This window comes from Ranitomeya imitator, chromosome 1, assembly GCF_032444005.1.
Source record: "Ranitomeya imitator isolate aRanImi1 chromosome 1, aRanImi1.pri, whole genome shotgun sequence".
NCBI classification, from domain to species: domain Eukaryota; kingdom Metazoa; phylum Chordata; class Amphibia; order Anura; family Dendrobatidae; genus Ranitomeya; species Ranitomeya imitator.
The window spans coordinates 935,644,569-935,667,226 of NC_091282.1; the positions used below are offsets into that span (position 1 = coordinate 935,644,569).

The window sequence follows — 22,658 nt, forward strand, 5'->3', positions numbered from 1 at the left end:
ATTGGGACTGTCCCACTCAGTGGCGTATCCAGGGGGGGGCAGCCGGGGCATGTGCCTCGGGCGCAGCCGACAGGGGGGCGCCAGCGGGCCGCCTGATGATGCGGCGGTCCAAGGAGGCTCGGGTGGGACTGCACTTGTCCCGCAGCTGAGCAGAGCCCCTCCACCGCAGAGAGCCGCACACCACAGCTATTGCTTGTGCAGCTCTGTGCTCACAGGACCTGTGATGAGGTCACGGGGGGGAGGAGTCAGGAGTCACATGATGAAGGGCTTCTCTGTAGTGCAGGACGCTGCTGATTGTCATGGTGCTCGGTGCTGGACGAGGGTAAGGGTCAGGAGTGGTTTGTGTGGATGTAGCAGAGCCATGTGTGTACTAGGTGTACAGAGCGGAAGCCGTGTCTGCAAGGTGTACGGAGCGGAGCCGTGTCTGTGTACAGAGCGGAGCCGTGTGTGTACGGAGCGGAGCCGTGTGTGTGTACGGAGCGGAGTTGTGTGTGTGTGTACGGAGCGGAGCCGTGTGTGTACGGAGCGGAGCCATGTGTGTACGGAGCGGAGCCGTGTGTGTTTACGGAGCGGAGCCGTGTGTGTGTACGGAGCGGAGCCATGTGTGTACGGAGCGGGACCATGTGTGTACGGAGCAGAGCTGTGTGTGTGTGTACGGAGCAGAGCCGTGTGTGTGTGTACGGAGCGGAGCCATGTGTGTACGGAGCAGAGCTGTGTGTGTGTACGGAGCGGAGCCGTGTGTGTGTGTACGGAGCGGAGCCGTGTGTGTGTGTACGGAGCGGAGCCGTGTGTGTGTGTACGGAGCGGAGCCGTGTGTGTGTGTACGGAGCGGAGCCGTGTGTGTACGGAGCGGAGCCGTGTGTGTGTGTACGGAGCGGAGCCGTGTGTGTGTGTGTACGGAGCGGAGCCGTGTGTGTGTGTACGGAGCGGAGCCGTGTGTGTGTGTGTACGGAGCGGAGCCGTGTGTGTGTGTACGGAGCGGAGCCGTGTGTGTGTGTACGAGGTGTACAGAGCTGAACTGCGTGTGTGCAAGGTGTACATAGCGGAGCCGTGTGTGTACGAGGTGTACATAGCGGAGTCGTGTGTGTACGAGGTGTACGGAGCGGAGCCGTGTGTGCAAGGTGTACGGAGCTGAGCCGTGTGTATACGAGGTGTATGGAGTGGAGCCACGTGTGTACGGAGCGGAGCCGTGTGTGCAAGGTGTACGGAGCTCAGCCACGTGTGTAGGAGTAACTAGGTGTGGCCATTACATTACTGTACTCAGTGTGTGTGTGTGTGTTTGTGCGTGCATGCGTAGCGCTGCGGGTGAATGTGCAGAGACGTAAATGGTTTTGTGTGTGTACGGAGAGGAGAGGCGAGGGCAATGATGGGACTGACGGGGAGAGGGCAATAATTGGGATGGAGGGGGAGGAGGAAATGATGGATGTGGTGGAATGGGCAATAATGAGGGGGGGAAGAAATGATGGAGGTGGTAGAATGGACAAGGATGGTGGTGGTGGAAAGCACACTGATGATATTGGAGGGGGAGAAAATGATGGAGGTGGTGGAATGGGCAAGTATGGTGATGGTGGAAAGGACAATGATGATGGTGGTGGAAAGGGCAAAGATGGAGATGGTGGGGGAAAAGAAAATGATGGATATGGTAGAAAAGGCAAAGGAGGAAATGATGGAGGTGGTGGAATGGGAAATTATGGGGTGGTGGGGGAGAAAGCAATTATAGTGGTGGTGGAGAAAGTAAAGATGGAGGTGGTGAAGAGAGCAATGATGGGGTGGGGTAGAGGAAAATAATGGGCATATATGAGGAAACAGTTCAGGAGAATGGGGGGCATATCTGAGGAAACAGTATGGGGGATGGGTGCAGACAGTATGAGGAGCGAACGGGGGAATGTATGTGGACACAGTATGAGTAGCAATGTGAAAAATGTATGTGGACAGAGTACGGGGAGTGAGGGTGATGGGATGTGTGCAGACACAATATAGGGAGTCAGGTGAGCAGGCAGTATAGAAAGCGAGGGGGTAAATATATGAGGAGACAGTTTGGTGAACAGGAGGGATGTGAGAGGAGACAGTATGAGGAGGGAAGGGAATAGTGTGAGGAGACAGTATGCGGGAGAAAAGTGAGTGGGCACAGAATAGAAACTGAGCAGTAGGGGTGTAGAATGAGGGGACAGTGTAAGGGCACAGCCAGCAGAGGACGGTATACCAAGGAGGGGGGAGTGTAATCAGAGTACAGTACAAATACTGGGCCCTATAGAGGGGGACACAGTGTGAGAGGACAGTGTGAAGAGGGGACCGGTATGGAAAGGAGAGGTTAGAGTGAAGAGTATGTACCATAAGAGGGACAGTGTGGGGGTCATATTTTGGGCAGACAATATAGTGAGGGGCAATTTTTTATTCAGGAGCATTATAATGACACTTGTATCTTTAAGGGCGTCATGTGGAGATTTTCTGCAAAAGAGCGGACAAGATGGAAGTCTGCAGAGACGGCTGTGGATGAGAAAACTCATCATGGGGTCTGGACAAGATGAAGAAAAGAAGTAGAACGACTCCAGAGATGACGACATCTATAAGGTACCTGGATGTAAATGTTATTTGTGTGTTGTGAATTCTGTGGCAGAGCTCCCTCCTGTGGTCACAAGTGGTACTGCGGCTTCTGAGTTTCCTTCCTCAGGTGATGTGGTGAAGTCGTAAGGTGTTGCTCTATTTAACTCCACCTAGTGCTTTGCTCCTGGCCTCCAGTCAATGTTCTAGTGTTGGTCTTGCTTCCTCCTGGATCTTTCCTGTGGCCTGTCTGCTCAGCATAAGCTAAGTCTGCTTGTGTTTATTTTGTTGCTATATTTTCTGTCCAGCTTGCTTTTTGGGTTTTGCTTGCTTGCTGGAAGCTCTGAGACGCAGAGGGAGCACCTCCGTACCGTTAGTCGGTGCGGAGGGTCTTTTTGCCCCTCTGCGTGGTTGTTTGCAGGTTTTTGTGTTGACCGCAAAGCTATCTTTCCTGTCCTCGATCTATTCAGTAAGTCGGGCCTCACTTTGCTAAACCTATTTCATCTCTGTGTTTGTATTTTCATCTTACTCACAGTCATTATATGTGGGGGGCTGCCTTTTCCTTTGGGGAATTTCTCTGAGGCAAGGTAGGCTTATTTTTCTACCTTCAGGGCTAGCTAGTTTCTCAGGCTGTGCCCGAGGCGCCTAGGTCTGTCAGGAGCGCTCCACGGCTACCTTTAGTGTGGTATTATAGGATTAGGGATTGCGGTCAGCAGAGTTCCCACGTCTCAGAGCTCGTCCTATGTTTTGTGGGTTTTGTCAGGTCACTTGTGTGCTCTGAACTTCAAGGTCCATTGTGGTTCTGAATTACCTAATCATAACATTGTGATACTGACTAACTCATGTTTTTATTTATGTTAGGAGCATTAAAGGGGTTGTCCAGGTTTGTAATGAGTCTGCAGTCATTCTTTGTGACTGCAGACTTCTGAATTCTCACAGTGCGCCCTGCACGCTGTCAGGATTCTCTCGTGCTGGTGATTTACATACATGCGGTCACGTGCTGACTAGACATGTGTGGCCTCACTCAATGAAAATGAACTGAGCGAGGCCGGCACGTCTAGTCGGAATGTGGTCAGAAGTATACAAATCACATGCTTTTGCTGACATGACCGTCCACCGGCAAGGGAGAATCCTAAAAGAATTCAGAAGCTGCGATGTCAGGATTCAGCTCTGCAGGTTCCAGTAGTCGTCACATGGACACTTCACTCATATGCGACTTTCAGACTTGTGGTCCTGTGACAACGAGCTTCTCTTCTGCTTCTCTCAGTTTTTCACTGAATATTGAGAGCATTAGGGAGAGGAGCTCGTGGGTACATGACTAAGTGTGAAAATCACATATGTCCTGGGGGGGGGGCGCCGAAATGAATTCTTGCCCCGGGTGCCAGAAACCCTAGATACGCCTCTGGTCCCACTGGATCCGGGACGGTTGGAAGGTATGAAATTTGCTCCCCACCATACACCGACCTCGTACACGCACGGCTCCACACACCTCATACACACACGGTTCCACTTTGTATGCCTCTTACACACACAGCTCCGCTCCGTACACCTTGCGCACACACACGGCTCCACACAGTACACACATGGCTCCACTCCTTAAGCCTTGTGCACATGCGGCTCTGCTCTGTACACCTTGTACATACACGGCCACGCTACGTACACCTCCTACACACATGCCTCCACTCTGTAAACCTTGTACACATGTGGCTTCGATCCATACACCTCGTACTCATGCTGCTCCGCTCCATACACCCCATACACACATGGCTCCACTCCATATGCAAAGTATACACACGGCTCCACTCCGTACACCTTGCACACACACGGCTCCGTTCCGCACAAATTGTACACACACGGCTCCACTCCTTACACCAAGTACACACACGGCTCCACTCTGTACACCTTGTACACACATGGCTACGCTCCGTACACCTTGTACACACACGGCTCCGCTCCATACACCTGGTACACACATGGCTCCGCTCCGTACACCTCGTACACACATGGCTCCGCTCCGTACACCTTGTACACACATGGCTCCACTCCGTACACCTCGTACACACACGGCTCTGCTCCGTACACCAAGTACACACATGGCTCTGCTTCACACACCTCGTACACACACGGCTCTACTCCGTACACCTCGTACATACACAGCTCCACTCTGCACACCAAGTACACACATGGCTCTGCTCCATACACCTCGTACACACACGGCTCTGCTTCACACACCTCGTACACACACGGCTCCACTCCGTACACCAAGTACACACATGGCTCCACTTCACACACCTCGTACACACACAGCTCCGCTGCGTACACCTCGTACACACACAGCTCCACTCTGCACACTAAGTACACACATGGCTCCGCTCCACACACCTCGTACACACACGGCTCCGCTCCATACACCAAGTACACAGGCGTCTCTGCTCTGCACAAATCGTACACACAAGGCTCCGCTTCACACACCTCGTAAATACACGGCTCTGCTCCACACACCTTGTACACACACGGCTCCGCTCCATACACCAAGTACACACACGGCTCTGCTCCAAGCACCTTGTACACACGCATCTCTGCTCCGCACAAATCGTACACATATGGCTCCGCTCCATACACCTCGTACACACATGGCTCTGCTCTGTATACCTCGTACACACATGGCTCCGCTCCATACACCAAGTACACACAGCTCCGCTCCATGCACCTTGTACACATGCGTCTCTGCTACGCACAAATCGTACACACATGGCTCCGCTCCATACACCTCGTACACATACGGCTCTGCTCCATACACCAAGTACACACACGGCTCTGCTCCAAGCACCTTGTACACACGCATCTCTGCTCCGCACAAATCGTACACATATGGCTCCGCTCCATACACCTCGTACACACATGGCTCTGCTCTGTATACCTTGTACACACACGGCTCCGCTCCATACACCAAGTACACACGGCTCCGCTCCATGCACCTTGTACACATGCGTCTCTGCTACGCACAAATCGTACACACATGGCTCCGCTCCATACACCTCGTACACACACGGCTCTGCTCCATACACCAAGTACACACACGGCTCTGCTCCAAGCACCTTGTACACACGCATCTCTGCTCCGCACAAATCGTACACATATGGCTTCACTCCATACACCTCGTACACACACGGCTCTGCTCCATACACCAAGTACACACACGGCTCTGCTCCATACACCAAGTACACACACGGCTCTGCTCCATGCACCTTGTACACACACGGCTCTGCTCCATACACCAAGTACACACACGGCTCCGTTCCGCACAAATTGTACACACACGGCTCCACTCCTTACACCAAGTACACACACGGCTCCACTCTGTACACCTTGTACACACATGGCTACGCTCCGTACACCTTGTACACACACGGCTCCGCTCCATACACCTGGTACACACATGGCTCCGCTCCGTACACCTCGTACACACATGGCTCCGCTCCATACACCTTGTACACACATGGCTCCACTCCGTACACCTCGTACACACACGGCTCTGCTCCGTACACCAAGTACACACATGGCTCTGCTTCACACACCTCGTACACACACGGCTCTACTCCGTACACCTCGTACATACACAGCTCCACTCTGCACACCAAGTACACACATGGCTCTGCTCCATACACCTCGTACACACACGGCTCCGCTTCACACACCTCGTACACACACGGCTCCACTCCGTACACCAAGTACACACATGGCTCCACTTCACACACCTCGTACACACACAGCTCCACTCTGCACACTAAGTACACACATGGCTCCGCTCCACACACCTCGTACACACACGGCTCCGCTCCATACACCAAGTACACAGGCGTCTCTGCTCTGCACAAATCGTACACACAAGGCTCCGCTTCACACACCTCGTAAATACACGGCTCTGCTCCACACACCTTGTACACACACGGCTCCGCTCCATACACCAAGTACACACACGGCTCTGCTCCAAGCACCTTGTACACACGCATCTCTGCTCCGCACAAATCGTACACATACGGCTCCGCTCCATACACCTCGTACACACATGGCTCTGCTCTGTATACCTCGTACACACACGGCTCCGCTCCATACACCAAGTACACACAGCTCCGCTCCATGCACCTTGTACACATGCGTCTCTGCTACGCACAAATCGTACACACATGGCTCCGCTCCATACACCTCGTACACACACGGCTCTGCTCCATACACCAAGTACACACACGGCTCTGCTCCATACACCAAGTACACACACGGCTCTGCTCCATGCACCTTGTACACATGCGTCTCTGCTCCGCACAAATCGTAAACACACGGTTCTACAAATACTGATGTAAAATACTGACCAAATACTGCTAGTGTGACGGCAGCCTAAGAGGGAACCCGAACAAATTCGCTCATCTCTAGTTGGGAGCACTTTTTGTTCTGTGATAAATGTACGTACAGTATGTTAATTATGTTCTCAAGATGCTTGAATGAGCAGTAGTTTGATTGAAAAAAACAGAATATTTATAAAAATATATTCAGTCAGCAGTATATTTACATACCAACTATTATGCCATGCTTTGCTAGGTTCAACATATTAAAGCATTGGATGCCCAAAAATCCCATCATTGATGACCAGTTGACTGATTAATGGAGCAGGGCAATCTAGAGTTAAATGATTGAAGACCAAATTTATTGGCCTCAAATCAATATCCAATAGCCAAAACTGCTCGCAGTTTGACAGTCTACCCAGCAAAGTGCTGCAATATTTTTCTTAAGTGCCAATGAAAAAAGCTGTCCCACTAAAGATTAGCCGTCATTTCAATGTTTTTTTTCTTCACAACTTAATAGCTTGTGAAAAAAAGAAACTATCTTAAAATCTTATCAGAAGAATCTGCTTCTTTCTACCCTATTCATCATTCATTCTCAATAGTTTTCAATTGACTGGTAAAATCTGTCTTCAGTGACCACAGATTTTCCTATTACTGAACTAGGAGATTGCAGTTGGTGCTCATAAAGTTCTATGGAGAACTGCAACTGTTGTTTCTGGAGAACTTGTGACAGTACGTCTGTGCCTGCTTCTAGCTCCTCCTTCCACCTTCCTGTCTCTATAGAATTTTATAAGTAATGTCATCTTCACTGTCAGTAATGTGGAAGTTCACTAAACACAGATTTTTACAAATTTAAGAGTAAAAGATCAAATTAGGAGGTGAACTAAGTAAATTGCTCATAAAATATACTACAAAGTTTCTTATTTTCCTGTGTACCATAAGTCTCTGTAAAAAAGACAAGTCCCCCATATGATGACAAGAGCTATTATTGGGGGAAGGAGGTTACAGAATGGAATGAAAACAATATTAATATGATATATGTTTTTAGGTAAGTTTGTGTTGTCTGGCATTTGTACCGTCTGGTCTATTTTACTGTATTAAGGGACATTTTATATATATATATATATATATATATATATATATATATATATATATTTATATATAGTACTGAACTATTCAGCAGTTTTTGCATTGCGTGGTCTCTAAGGCTAAGTTTACACATTTTTTTCAATTAAAAAAAGACCCTTGTAATTGATTAGTCTACATAGTCATTGATTTTTCCATATCAGCCTTCATCAGTTTTATTCTCATGATTTTTTTTTTTTTACCAGGTTTATCATGATGTTTTCATCTTTTATAATTGAAGTCAATGGGTTAAATAATGATATGAACTGATGACAATTTAAAACACCGTACATGAGCCTTTTTATGGATGAGCCAATGTTTCATGCCACACATCGCAGACAGCAAATAGTGTGGAAATACAGATTCCTTATGGCATGCTTTAATTACTTCAATTTGCAGGAAACATGGAAGGAAATAAGATGTTCCATCTGATGGACATAACTACTTGTGCGCAGACTGTAAAGTATTTCAGCAGGACTAATATTGTAGAAAATATATAATACACAACTTAATTCCTGGTTTTTCTCCCTGAACAGTCTGTAAAGTAAGTCATTAAATTGACAATACATTCATCAAACTGCTATATCATTTTACCCAGTGGAACAATTATTGGATAAGCAATTCAGACTTTACATTTCATGTATCTGCCTCTATAAAGGCGGAATAATTATCAAAACGTAGCTGTAAGCAAACAGTGGCATTATAGTGACGTTAATCTGCATGCTGCTAGTTTTACCAACTGATCAAAATATTGTTCTTTTAATGCATTGCAGTGATAACCAACATTAATGGAAAAGTACACCAAAAAAGGATCAAAACAACTGATGCTTGTTAGCATATACCAGAAAGATACAGTAGATAAATTAGATTGTGAACCCTGGAGGGAGGCAAAAAGAAAAAGTATAAAACACTATCAGCTCTATGTAAAAACACAGAATCCATAGTGATACATGAATGACAGAATGAAGATATTACGTAAAATTGAATATATACTCATTAATAGACACATTATCTGTTAGGGTTGGCGGAACACACCGAGTGTATACAGTATATAAGTAATAATAGGTGCGTTCGCAACCCGGGGTCCACCGTGCAGGAGAGTAAACTGCTGCTAGAATTGGCGGCACTATATGGCGGTATAAGCGAACTCTGTTACTTCACAGAATCGCATAGATAGGAAAATGCTGTGCCTTGTTAATCTCACAGAGGATCACAGCTACCTGAGCAGAGAGCAACCAGTGGTCACGCAGTCAGCAAAGCACACAAAACTCCTCACCGGAGGTACCAGTATTCTAGGGGCTTATTTCAGCCAAGCCCTGAACTCAAACACCCAAACCTCCTCACCGGAGGTGCTGGTATTCTAGGAGCTTATTTCAGCAAACCCTGACCTCATGCAGACATGACCACTAAAGCAGCAAAGCTCATGACATAGGTTGATACTAGCGCATGGTGGTGCGGCCATGTGAACCTTTTATAGCTGCAGCAGACAAGGACCTTCCTAGTGGTCCAATAGGAACCGCAACAGCTTGAGCCAGATGCTGGGACCGAAGTCTCCGCTGAGTAGGCTCCACTGCGGCTGGAGGAGAATGGGAGACCGCAGCAGACATGGTTTGAGATTCCCCCTGTGCAGTGGTGGGAACTCGACACCTAACATTACCCCCCCTCTTAGGGCCCCCCTCCTTGGTCTTCGCTACGCTCGAAGGCAGCAATGAGCTTTGAAGCTCGAATGTGCTCAGCAGGCTCCCAGGACCTGTCCTCTGGACCATAACTCTTCCAGTTCATCAAATTAACTCTTTTGCCACAAACCACCTTGCACCCCAAAATAGCGTTCACCTCGCAATCGTCCGTAGATGAACCCGATGTCCCGGCAGATGACTCAGAAAACCGGGACATGTGCATGGGCTTTAAGAGGGACATATGAAAGGTGTCGGTGATACCTAGTCATGGAGGAAGGGCCAGACGGTAGACTACAGGGTTTACCTGTTCGAGGACCTTGAAGGGACCCAAGTAGCGAGGTGCAAACTTAGTGGACTCAACACGTAGCCTGATGTTATGGGCGCAGAGACAAACTAAATCGCCAGGAGCAAAGGTTGAAGCGGGCACCGGTGTGCATCGATAGAGGACCTCATTCTCTCCTTGGAAGCCCGGATGGCATCCTGAGTACGGTCCCAAATGTCCCGTGCCTCCACAGCCCAGTCTGCCACCCTGGAGTCACGGAAGACACGGGCATTGACACAGGAACCTGCGGATGTTGACCGTAATTATGGAGAAATGGTGTCTGGCCAGTGGAGTTGGCTACGACAATGTTTAGCTCAAACTCCGCCCATGGTAGTAAGGATGCCCTCTCTACCAACCCATTTGCCTCGGGATGATGTGAAGAAGAGAGATTCAACTAGATACTGAGTAGTCGACAAAGCTTTCTCCAGAACCGAGATGCAAACTGGGGACCCCAGTCACTGACAATCTTGTCCGGCATACTGTGTAGGCAGAAAATTTGTTTTACAAACAATGCTGCCAGAGCCCGTGCAGAAGGTAGCCGTGGAAGAGGCAACAAGTGCACCATTTTAGAGAAATGGTTGGTGATTACCCAAATGATGGTGCAGCCATTAGACTTGGGTAAGCCCACCACAAAGTCAATTCCAACCATCTCCCAGGGCCTGTCTGCCACCGATAAAGGATAAAGTAATCTTGCTGGCCATTGTAGAGGAGACTTATTCTTACCACAGGAAACACATGCCCGAATATAGTCCCCGACATCACGAGCCATATGCAGCCACCAGTATGTTCTCGCCAGCAGCTCAGACGTCATCTTGGCTCCAAAATGTCCACCCACACTAGATGAATGAGCCCAAGAGAGAATTGTTATGAACTGGTGATTCAGAACCACAATGGACCTAGTGGTTAAGAGCACACAAAGTGACCTGATAGTTACTAATAACATAGGACGAGCTCTGAGACGCGGGGACTCTGCTGACCACAATCCCTAATCCTATCATACCACACTAGAGGTAGCCGCGGAGCGCTCCTGACCAGACCTAGGCGCCTCGGGCACAGCCTGAGAAACTAGCTAGCCCTGAAGATAGAAAAATAAGCCTACCTTGCCTCAGAGAAATTCCCCAAAGGAAAAGGCAGCCCCCCACATATAATGACTGTGAGTAAAGATGAAAATACAAACACAGAGATTAAATAGATTTTAGCAAAGTGAGGCCCGACTTACTGAATAGACCGAGGATAGGAAAGATAGCTTTGCGGTCAGCACAAAAACCTACAAACAACCACGCAGAGGGCGCAAAAAGACCCTCCGCACCGACTAACAGTACGGAGGTGCTCCCTCTGCGTCTCAGAGCTTCCAGCAAGCAAGAAAAACCAATATACCAAGCTGGACAGAAAAAATAGCAAACAAAAGTAACACCAGCAAAACTTAGCATATGCAGGGTAGACAGGCCACAAGAACGATCCAGGAGAGAGCAAGACCAATACTGGAACATTGACTGGAGGCCAGGGACAAAGAACTAGGTGGAGTCAAATAGAGCAGCACCTAACGACTTACCCTCGTCACCTGAGGAAGGAAACCCAGAAGCCGCAGCCCCACTCACATCCACCAGAGGAAGCTCATAGACAGAACCAGCCAAAGTACCACTCATGACCACAGGAGGGAGCTTGACCACAGAATTCACAACAGAGAACCTCCGGTTGCAAATGGGATGGCACAAAAGTCTTGCACGGGGGCACAGACTCTAGCGAGATCGGGGCCACAGTTCTCAGGCTCTCAGTGGGGACAATAAGCCGAGGCTCCTCTTCCTCCTCCACAGAAGACACAACGTAGCGAGAGAGAGTGTCGGCACGAATGTTCTTCTTCCCAGAAAGAAAATGGAGAGTGAAATGGAACCGGGAGAAGAACAGGGACCATCTGGCCTGGTGAGAATTTAGCAGCTGGGCTGTCTGTAAGTATACCAGATTATTGTGGTCAGTAAAAACTTGGAAGGGAAAGCGAGCCCCCTCCAGAAGATGTCTCCACTCAGAGAAAGCCAATTTCATGGCTAGCAAGTCCCTGTCCCTGATGGAATAATTCCTCTCCGCTGGTGTGAAGGTCTTGGAAAAGAAAAAGCAAGGATGCTTCTGATGTTGAGCATCCTTTTGGAAGAGGACTGCTCCAGTACCAATGGATGAGGCATCCACCTCCATTATAAACGGCTTATCAACATCAGGGCGATGTAGAATGGGAGCGCCAGCAAAATGAGATTTAATTGAAAGGAAGGCCTTGGAGACCTCTTCTGACCACAATTTGAGATTTGCTCAATTCTTGGTGAGAGCTACCAAGGGAGCTACTAAAGTTGAGAAATGCGTAATGAGCTGGCAGTAGTAGTTAATGGACCCCATAAACCGCTGCACCACTTTGAGAGAGTGGGGTTCTTGCTAGTCCATCACAGCCTGTAGTTTGGCAGGATCCATAGCCAATCCCTGGGCGGAGATGATAAAACCAAGAAAAGGCAAGGACTCCTGCTTAAACACACTTCTTCAACTTTGCGTAGAAGAAGTTTGCCCATAGCAAATCTCTCCGGGGAGAGTCAATATCTGGAGAGTAGATGAGCATATCATCCAGATAGACTATGACCGAGGTGGAGAGCATATCCCGGAAGATGTCATTTACAAAGTCTTGGAAAATGGCTGGGGCATTACAGAGGCCGAAGGGCATCACCAGATATTCATAGTGCCCATCCCTGGTGTTAAATGCTGTCTTCCATTCGTCCCCCTCATGGATGCGAATCAGGTTGTAAGCACCCCGCAGATCTAATTTAGTGAATACCCTTGCTCCACCTAGCCTATCGAAGAGCTCAGATATCAGAGGCAAAGTGTACTTATTCTTAACGGTAATGGAGTTAAGACACCTGTAATCTATGGATAGAAGAAGTTCTCTGTTCTTCTTCTGCACGAAAAAGAAACTCGCCCCTGCGGGTGACACTGACTTCCTAATGAACCCTCTAGCCAAATTCTCCTGAATATATTGAGTCATAGCCTCCGTCTCCGGAAGGGAGAGAGGATAGACCCGACCCAGGCATGAGATCAATAAGACAGTCATAGGGACGGTGAGGCGGAAGGGTCTCTGCAGCCTTCTTGGAGAACAAGTCTGCATAGGACCAATAGCACTTGGGGAGAGAAGTAAGATCTGCGGGTACCTCTGTAGTGGCAACCTGAATGCACTCCCTCATACATCTGACCTTACAGGATTCACTCTAACCCAAAATTCTCCCTGAGGACCACTCTATATGAGGAGAGTGGAAACGTAACCAGGGCATCCCCAGAAGAATCTCATCCATCCCCCAGGAATGACAAGCAGGGAGATAATCTCCTGATGGGAAGTAGACATGGATAACATGAAAGGGATGGTCTGATGTGTAATTTGTGTGGGCAGTGTTGACCCATTTACCACTCGAACAGTCAGTGGCCTGGCAAGCATCACCAGGGGTATAGCGTGGCGTTGGGCGAAGGCAGTGGACAAAAAATTCCCCTCCATCCCAGAGTCCACACAAAGCTCGACTGTGAGTGTGGAAGAGCCAAAAGTGATTGTCCCCTAAAAGGACAGCTTGGAGGAAAATACTGTTGTGTCTAGTGAACCTCCTCCTATGGTTACTAGACGCGATCGTTTCCCGACCGCTGAGGACATTTATTGGCATAATGTCCCTTCTGCTTGCAGTTATTACAGACCATTGGTACTCGAGCGGCCCGGGACTTAGGTCCTGCTCGAGAAACCTCCATGGCCTCATGGGAGTCGGACGCCTGAATGGGAGATTCCAAGGGACTAGCATAGGTAGGAGCCAACCGGAACCTCTGCTTACACTGGATCCGCTCCAACCTACCCTCGTTAAAATGGAGGTCGATGCAGGTAGATATAGTTATGAGGTCCTCCAGTGTGGCGGGAATCTCCCTGGTGGCCAAGGCGTCCTTTACATGGTCAGCCAGTCCACTCCAATACATCAGAATAAGGACTTTATCCAGCCACTCCAGGTCTGATGCCAAAGTCCGGAAGTTGACGTAAAATTGGCTGACCATGGACGAACCCTGTGTTAATGCCAGTATTGTGGGTAACAGAAGGTCCTAAAAAGACCTGTCTCACAGAATCCAGGAAGCAAGGAGCACTCTACCACATGATCATCATGTTCCCACAGCGGCGTTGCCCACTCCAGCGCCCTGCCCAACAGAAGGGATATGATAAATCCCACTTTATAACGTACCATAGGAAAACATGCAGCCAGAAGCTCAAGCTGTATGGTGCACTGGCTCACGAATCCCCTGACAGAGCTTATTGTCACCAGAAAACTTGTCTGGAAGTGGAATTTGGGATAAAGTCGGAGCAGGGGTGGCAGAGGACAAACTGGCTGCAGCTACGCTAGCAGCCTGTACAGCTACTGTGGCTCGAGAGCCGCCAACCTACCCTCCAGTTGCTGGATGTACCGCTGTAGACACTGATCGTCCGCCATTTTCTAGCCAGACCCTGGTGCTAGTATTACGTTAGGGTTGGCGGAATGCCCCGAGTATATATATAAGTAATAATAGGTCCGTTCGCAACCCGAGGTCCACCGTGCAGGAGAGTAACCTGCTACTAAAATTGGCGGCACTATATGGCAGTATAAGTGAACTCTGTTACTTCACAGAATCGCATAGATAGGAAAACGCTGTGCCCTGTTAACCTCACAGAGGACCACAGCTACGTAACTGAGCAGAGAACAACCAGTGGTCATGCAGTCAGCAAAGCACACAAAATTCCTCACTGGAGGTGCCAGTATTCTAGGGGCTTATTTCAGCCAAGCCCTGAACTCAAACACACAAAACTCCTCACTGGAGGTGCCGGTATTCTAGGGGCTTATTTCAGCCATCCCTCACCTCATGCAGACATGTTCACTAAAGCGGCAAAGCTCATGACATAGGTTGATACTAGCGCATGGCTGTGCAGCCATGCGAACCTTTTATAAGTGCAGCAGACAAGGACCTTCCTAGTGGTCCAATAGGAACCGCAACAGCACCTAAGCATGTGACTCCTGACCTCCAATGGGAGGTCGTCCTGTGGGCATGCTCAGTATGGGAAAAGCAGGACTTAGTCCCAGAAAGACCTGCTTGCTGCTGAACATTGCTTGCTACAAAGGTAGAGCCTGAAGGGCAGTAGTAACCAGTCGTCCAGTATCAGCCTCAGCCAGACACTGGGACCGACGTCTCCGCTGAGCACGTGCACTCTTAGGCTGGAGCCACACAAAATGTATAAAAATACGGTCCATTTTTTATAGCCCAAATAAGCATAAATGTTCCCTGAACAGTCATCCGTATGTCATCCATAGGCAAGGTGTGGCTGCATATTTTGTGTATGAAAAAAATTCCCACGCTAGAGTTCATATGAGTTTCTGCCACCAGGGGGCGCATCACCGCAAGTATACAAAGCTACGTTCCCCTGCATTCCATTCATTTCCCAGTTTTTACAGCCAAGGATAGCTGCATTAGCAGGCTCGCGGTTGTAAAATTATTTAACCCCTTCAGATGGATGTACATCATATGGCATGACTGTATGGCGGACTGGTATGGGATATTGTTGCTTTATTATTTTCCCTTTTTGTCAGATGACACGGGTCGTTTGTTGTATTGAGAGTACAGTAAAGATGTTAAAACCCATGTGTATTTATTTCATTAAAATACTTTATTCATAATGTGTGTGTGTTTTAACCCTTTATTACTATTGGATTAATAATGGATAGGTGTCTTATTGACATCTCTCTATTATTAAACAGGCTTAATGTCACCTTACATTAGCAAGGTGACATTAACCCTTTATTACCTCATATCCCACCGCTTACAGATGTGCCTTTTCTGGGGTGGCTGGGGGCAGATGTTTTTAGCCCATCTTGAAGATCATCAAAAGAATGCCAAAGCAGTCATCAAAGCAAAAGGTGGCTACTTTGAAGAACCTAGAATATAAGACATAATTTCAGTTGTTTCACACTTTTTTGTTAAGTATATAATTCCACATGTGTTAATTCATACTTTTGATGCCTTCATTGTGAATGTACAATTTTCATAGTCAAGAAAATACAGAAAAATCTATAAATGAGGTGTGTCCAATCTTTTGGTCTGTACAGTATGTAAATATATATATACTAGCTATTGAACCCGTTCTACGCCCGGTTGGCGAGCATCTATATTGGTATATGGTCTCCATCCTGGTATGTGCTGCTCCATCCTGCGTCCCCATCCTGTCATGAGCTGCTCCATCCTGCGTCCCCATCCTGTCATGTGCTGCACCCATCCTGCACCCCCATTCTGACATGTGCTGCTCCAATCCTGCACCCCCATACTGACATGTGCTGCTCCATCCTGCGTCCCCATCCTGTCATGTGCTGCACCCATCCTGCGCCCCCATCCTGCCATGTGTTGCATCCATCTTGCGCCCCATTCTGTCATGTGTTCCACCCATCCTGCGCCCCCATTCTATCATGTGCTGCACCCATCCTGCGCCTCCATTCTGTAATTTGCTGCTCCCATCCTGCGCCCCCATCCTGTCATGTGCTGCTCCCATCCTGTGCCCCCATTCTGTAATGTGCTGCTCCCATCCTGTGCCCCTGTTCTGTCATGTGCTGCTCCCATCCTGTGCCCATTCTGTCATGTGCTGCTTCCATCCTGCACCCCCGTTCTGTCATGTGCTGCCCTATTCTGTCATGTGCTGCTCCCATCCTGCGCCCCCGTTCTGTCATGTGCTGCTCCCATCCTGCGCCACCATTCTTTAATTTTCTTCTCCCATCCATATGCCCCATGAGCTGCTCCATTATGGTTGATGGCCCCCATAAGATGCTCCATAGTATATGCCCCGTACACTGCTCCATTATGGTTTATGGCCCCCATAAGATGCTCCATAGTGTATGCCCCCCGTACACTGCTCCATAAAGGTTTATGGCCCCCATAGGACGCTCCAGTGTGTATGCCCCCATACACTACTCCATAAAGGTTTATGGCCCCCATAAGATGCTCCATAATATATGCCCCCGTACACTGCTCCATTATGGTTGATGGCCCCATAAGATGCTCCATTGTATTATATGCCCCCCATAAGATGCTCCATTGTATTATATGCCCCCCATAAGATGCTCCATTGTATTATATGCCCCCCATAAGATGCTCCATTGTATTATATGCCCCCCATAAGATGATCCATAGTGTATGCCCCATATGCTGCTGCCATATATATAAAAAAAAATACCATACTCACCTATGGTCGCTGGGCGCCGAGTGCTGGGGGGCCTGAGCAGGCGGGGACACCGGCGCGCTGTGGGGGTCAGGTGCCAGTATCACAGCTAGCTCAGGCCCCCAGCACTTGCTATACTCACCTGTCTGTCCCGTTCCACCGCTGCGCGCCGCCATCTTCCGGCTCCTCTGGCTGCGACTGTTCAGTCAGGGGGCGGTGCCGGCACGCATTAAGCGCGTCATCGCGCCCTCTGAACTGTGAACGTCACAGCAGAGGACCCGGGAGATGGAGCCGCATGCAGCGCTGGAACGGGGGACAGGTGAATATACTTACCCTCCTGGCGGTCCCTGCCTCTCCGGTGGAGATCGCGGTGTGCGTTCAGTGTTTACGCATACCGCGATCTCCTGGGAGCGTCATTCTGTGGGGGCCAGACTGCACCGGCGCTTGCGTCTGCGCATTCTATAAAGGCTTCGGACAGAGTGACGCTCCCAGCGTTATATTATATATACAGTTAGGTCCATATATATTTGGACAGAGACAACATTTTTCTAATTTTGGTTATAGACATTACCACAATGAATTTTAAACAAAACAATTCAGATGCAGTTGAAGTTCAGACTTTCAGCTTTCATTTGAAGGTATCCACATTAAAATTGGATGAAGGGTTTAGGAATTTCAGCTCCTAAACATGTGCCACCCTGTTTTTAAAGGGACCAAAAGTAATTGGACAGATTCAATCATTTTAAATAAAATGTTCATTTCTAGTACTTGGTTGAAAACCCTTTGTTGGCAACGACTGCCTGAAGTCTTGAACTCATGGACATCACCAGACGCTGTGTTTCCTCCTTTTTGATGCTCTGCTAGGCCATCACTGCGGTGGTTTTCAGTTGCTGTTTGTTTGTGGGCCATTCTGTCTGAAGTTTAGTCTTTAACAAGTGAAATGCATGCTCAATTGGGTTGATATCAGGTGACTGACTTGGCCATTCAAGAATATTCCACTTCTTTGCTTTAATAAACTCCTGGGTTGCTTTGACTTTATGTTTTGGGTCATTGTCCATCTGTAGTATGGAACGACGACCAATCAGTTTTGCTGCATTTGGCTGGATCTGAGCACACAGTATGGCTCTGAATACCTCAGAATTCATTCGGCTGCTTTTGTCTTGTGTCACATCATCAATATACACTAGTGACCCAGTGCCACTGGCAGCCATGCATGCACAAGCCATCACACTGCCTCCGCCGTGTTTTACAGATGATTAGGTTCTGTAGAAGGACGTAGATCTGGGTATTTATTATGATGGAATATAGGCTGAACTGGATGGACAAATGTCTTTTTTCGGCCTTACTAACTATGTTACTATGTTACTATGTGGTATGCTTTGGATCATGAGCTGTACCACGCCTTCTCCATACTTTTCTCTTTCCATCATTCTGGTAGAGGTTGATCTTGGTTTCATCTGTCCAAAGAATGTTCTTCCAGAACTGTGCTGGGTTTTTTAGATGTTTTTTAGCAAAGTCCAGTCTAGCCTTTTTATTCTTGATGCTTATGAGTGGCCTGCACCGTACAGTGAACCCTCTGTATTTACTTTCATGCAGTCTTCTCTTTATCGTAGATTTGGATATTGATACGCCGACCTCCTGGAGAGTGTTGTTCACTTGGTTGGCTGTTGTGAAGGGGTTTCTCTTCACCATGGAGATTATTCTACGATCATCCACCACTGTTGTCTTCCGTGGGCGCCCAGGTCTTTTTGCATTGATGAGTTCACCAGTGCTTTCTTTCTTTCTCAGGATGTACCAAACTGTAGATTTTGCCACTCCTAATATTGTAGGAATTTCTCGGATGGGTTTTTTTCTGTTTTCACAGCTTAAGGATGGCTTGTTTCACCTGCATGGAGAGCTCCTTTGACCGCATGTTTACTTCACAGCAAAACCTTCCAAATGCAAGCACCACACCTCAAATCAACTCCAGGCCTTTTATCTGCTTAATTAAGAATGACATAACGAAGGGATTGCCCACACCTGTCCATGAAACAGCCTTGGAGTCAATTGTCCAATTACTTTTGAGCCCTTTAAAAACAGGGTGGCACATGTTACGATACTGACGCTCCTAAACCCTTCATCCAATTTTAATGTGGATACCCTCAAATGAAAGCTGAAAGTCTGAACTTCAACTGCATCTGAAGTGTTTTTTTTTAAATTCATTGTGGTAATGTCTATAACAAAAATTCGAAAAATGTTGTCTCTGTCCAAATATATATGGACCTAACTGTATATATATATATATATATATATATATATATATATATATGCTCTCATTAGCTGCAAGCAAGCACTGAATACTAGGCTGTGATGTGTAGTGAAACACGGTGTGGACATCATAGAATAGAATGTAGTGGACAACTTCATTAACAAGAACAGTGATAGCTGATACATTCCCCTTCAGACACCCTGGTTTTACCTAGTAAACACATCCATAGATGGCTCCCTTTACCTTAGTATCTGTGTTATTGACCCCCAAGCCTGCTAAATATCTGGGCACACATTGGGGAGTCATGTATCAAAAACTGTAAGGGAAATATTGAGAAATTGCACATAACAACCCATAAGATTCAGTCTCTCATTTCCGAATGGTCTTCAAAAAAAAAAAATCAAAGCAGCAATGAGCCACTCCACTTATGCTTAGATTTTATGAATCTATATTGTCTTCTTCATGTCTTTAGAGAAAATGCTAAGTAGATTTCTGCCCTCAAAAATAATGTAAAACTGCGTAAGATGTATAATAATTTTATCTTTACACATCTATTCTTTTATTTTATATGTTAAAACTTTCAACAGATATTTGAATCAACTTTTGACTGTGAAAGTATATCTGCCTATTGTGTTTTTTTACCTTTTGTTACCAAGCCCTGGAGCCCCTTAATGTTCCTAATTTGAAAGTATTTATTTTAGTGTGCTAACATTCAGTTCATGGGGCAATCATTCCGGCAGGTATTTGCTTTTCATGTTCTGTTGTGCGCCTCTCTCCCATGCAGCACATGTCATTATGTATTGCAATCATGTCTCCATTTCTCTGTACCCTGACAAGTGATTTATTGGACACCATGGTGTGCTAGCTCATGCGTAAAGCTTCCCGATGTTTTAGTCTATCACACATTACAATTGCACATATTTAAATTATTATAGGAAAGACATAAAGCTATCCGCTACATTTCCAAACGTTGCTCTAGAAGATCAACTCCTTCTCTCCTTCTCAAATAGATGGCCACTATTTCAGATTCCTATCTAAATTACCCAGGGAGATATCAATTTAGCCTTGTTTAACCTGTGACCTATACAAAATGTGTTACAAATTAGATCAACCTCAGAAATAAAAGCAAGTGCCACAAACCGGGTCCTATTTAACTGTAATAAATAATTAATTTGATACAAAAATGGCATGAATTAAAAATGCTAGCACAGCAAAGTCAAGCTGCCATATTTCTGAGTCTCTGACCCGTGTAACGTTAAATGCTATATTAGATTATCATATGGCCTAGAGCTGCAGGGACATTAAAGGGAAACACTAAATTAATTTTCCAATTATAAAAGACTGATTCATTCACCTGGAACATAGGAATTAGTAGTCCAGTATTATAGGAAGGAACATTGGTAATTCCAGTGCTTTCTCCTCAGTATAGTGACCAGGGGAATTAATATTTGCACAAGTTTGTGAGTGTTGACCGTATGTTTCGGAGCTTCTTAAAGCTAGTTGTAATACGTAAAAAAAAACGAGACCCCAATTCATCAAAGCAATTTCACAAAAATTGTGTCATAAATTGCTTTGAAAAGTTGATTTATTTATTTTTTGTGCAATTATGAGTTACTCAAAATGTAGGGAACTTTTTCACATCTGTTTCTCTCAACTCTGCCAATATGGGCAGAACTGGTAGCAGGGTATTGGTGCAGCGGGTCTTGATGTCACAGATCTACTAATTTATGATGTGCTGTGGAATTCCTTAAGGTACCGTCACATTAAGAGACGCTGCAGCGATATAGACAATGAGCTGATCGCTGCAGTGTCGCTGTTTAGGTCGCTAGGAGACGTCAAACACCGGCAACAGCAGAACGATGCAGGAGCGATCCAGTGACGTGCTTATCGTTCTTGCTGGTTGATGCTCCATGAAAAAACATTGCAGGCATTGTTGCTTTTGCTGTCAAACATGACGAATCACGCCGACCTGATGACCAAATAAAGTTCCGGACTTCTAGCTACGACCAGCGATGTCACAGCAGGATCCTGATCGCTGCTGCGTGTCAAACACAATGAGATCACTATCCAGGACGCTGCAACATCACGGATCGCTGTCGTTCTCGTTGGAAAGTTGTTCAGTGTGAAGGTACCTTAACTCCAAAAATCTTGCTCCACTCCCTAACCGGAGTAAGATCTGTTGCAATTCACATAAAGCAGCGGTCCCCAACCTTGAGAGCCACATTTAAATCTGCGAGCCACGTCTAGCTTCTACTCCCCTCACGGTAGTGGCAAACAAAGCCCCAATTACGGGTATAATGATATCCAAAGCTTTTCCACACAAACCACTCTGAAGCAGTATACCAAGATCCAGGGGTTCCCACCAAACCCCCATTCAGCATTCTTCCATCACCCACTCCCAATGCAGTCACATGAAGCTTCAAGCACCTCCTCTGACCGGTAGTATCATCCTGTCTCCAGCGTACCATGCATAAATTATCTCTAAACCCCAAAGACCGGTAGATGTGTACCCAGATCTGCTCATTTGTGCAGGGCTACTCACAAAGTTCACCATTTTGAGATTTGCTCTACATACCTGTTTTCTAAATCTGGAGCTAATGCACCAAGCTGGCAGACAGCCGCGAGCCACAATTCATAAGAGCGTGAGCCACATGTGGTTCCCGATCTTCAGGTTGGGGACCCCTGGCTTAAAGAATCAAGATCGTCAGACTGCAGCATGCCTCCTCACTGGTCTTGATGAAATAGGGCATATATCTTTAATTAGATACACTCTATCAGTCTATATTTCCAGTGTTGCAAAGAAAAGCTAAAAAGATTCCTAAAAAGACAACCATATTGTATTTTGTAGGACTCTCTAATAGCCTATTTGAAAATCGATTTTCAAAACCAGACAACAGTTACAATTAGTCAAATTTACCCTTTACCATATAATAGGTAACAAAATATGTCATTTGTTTTAAAGGTTATTACCAAAAAATCAAATTCTCTCCCATGCTATGGATAGGCAATTACTTGCTGACTAGTGGGGTATACCTGCTAGGACCGTCCAGCAATATCACGATTGAAGCTGTTTAACCCCTAAAATGGGACTTTGAGGTCCTGTTCTCCATGGAGCAGCGGTAGAAATGCACGGCCACTGTTTCATTCATTGTCTTTGAGACTGTGAAGTACAGTACTAGGC

At 47.0% G+C, this 22,658-nt stretch overlaps 1 protein-coding gene across 3 annotated transcripts in view; it reads right to left on the reverse strand.

Moving 5' to 3' along the window:
* STPG2 (sperm tail PG-rich repeat containing 2) overlaps positions 1 to 22,658 on the reverse strand; it is a 1,447,347-nt gene that overhangs the window by 355,163 nt on the left and 1,069,526 nt on the right. The gene's annotated exons all lie outside the window — the stretch shown is intronic.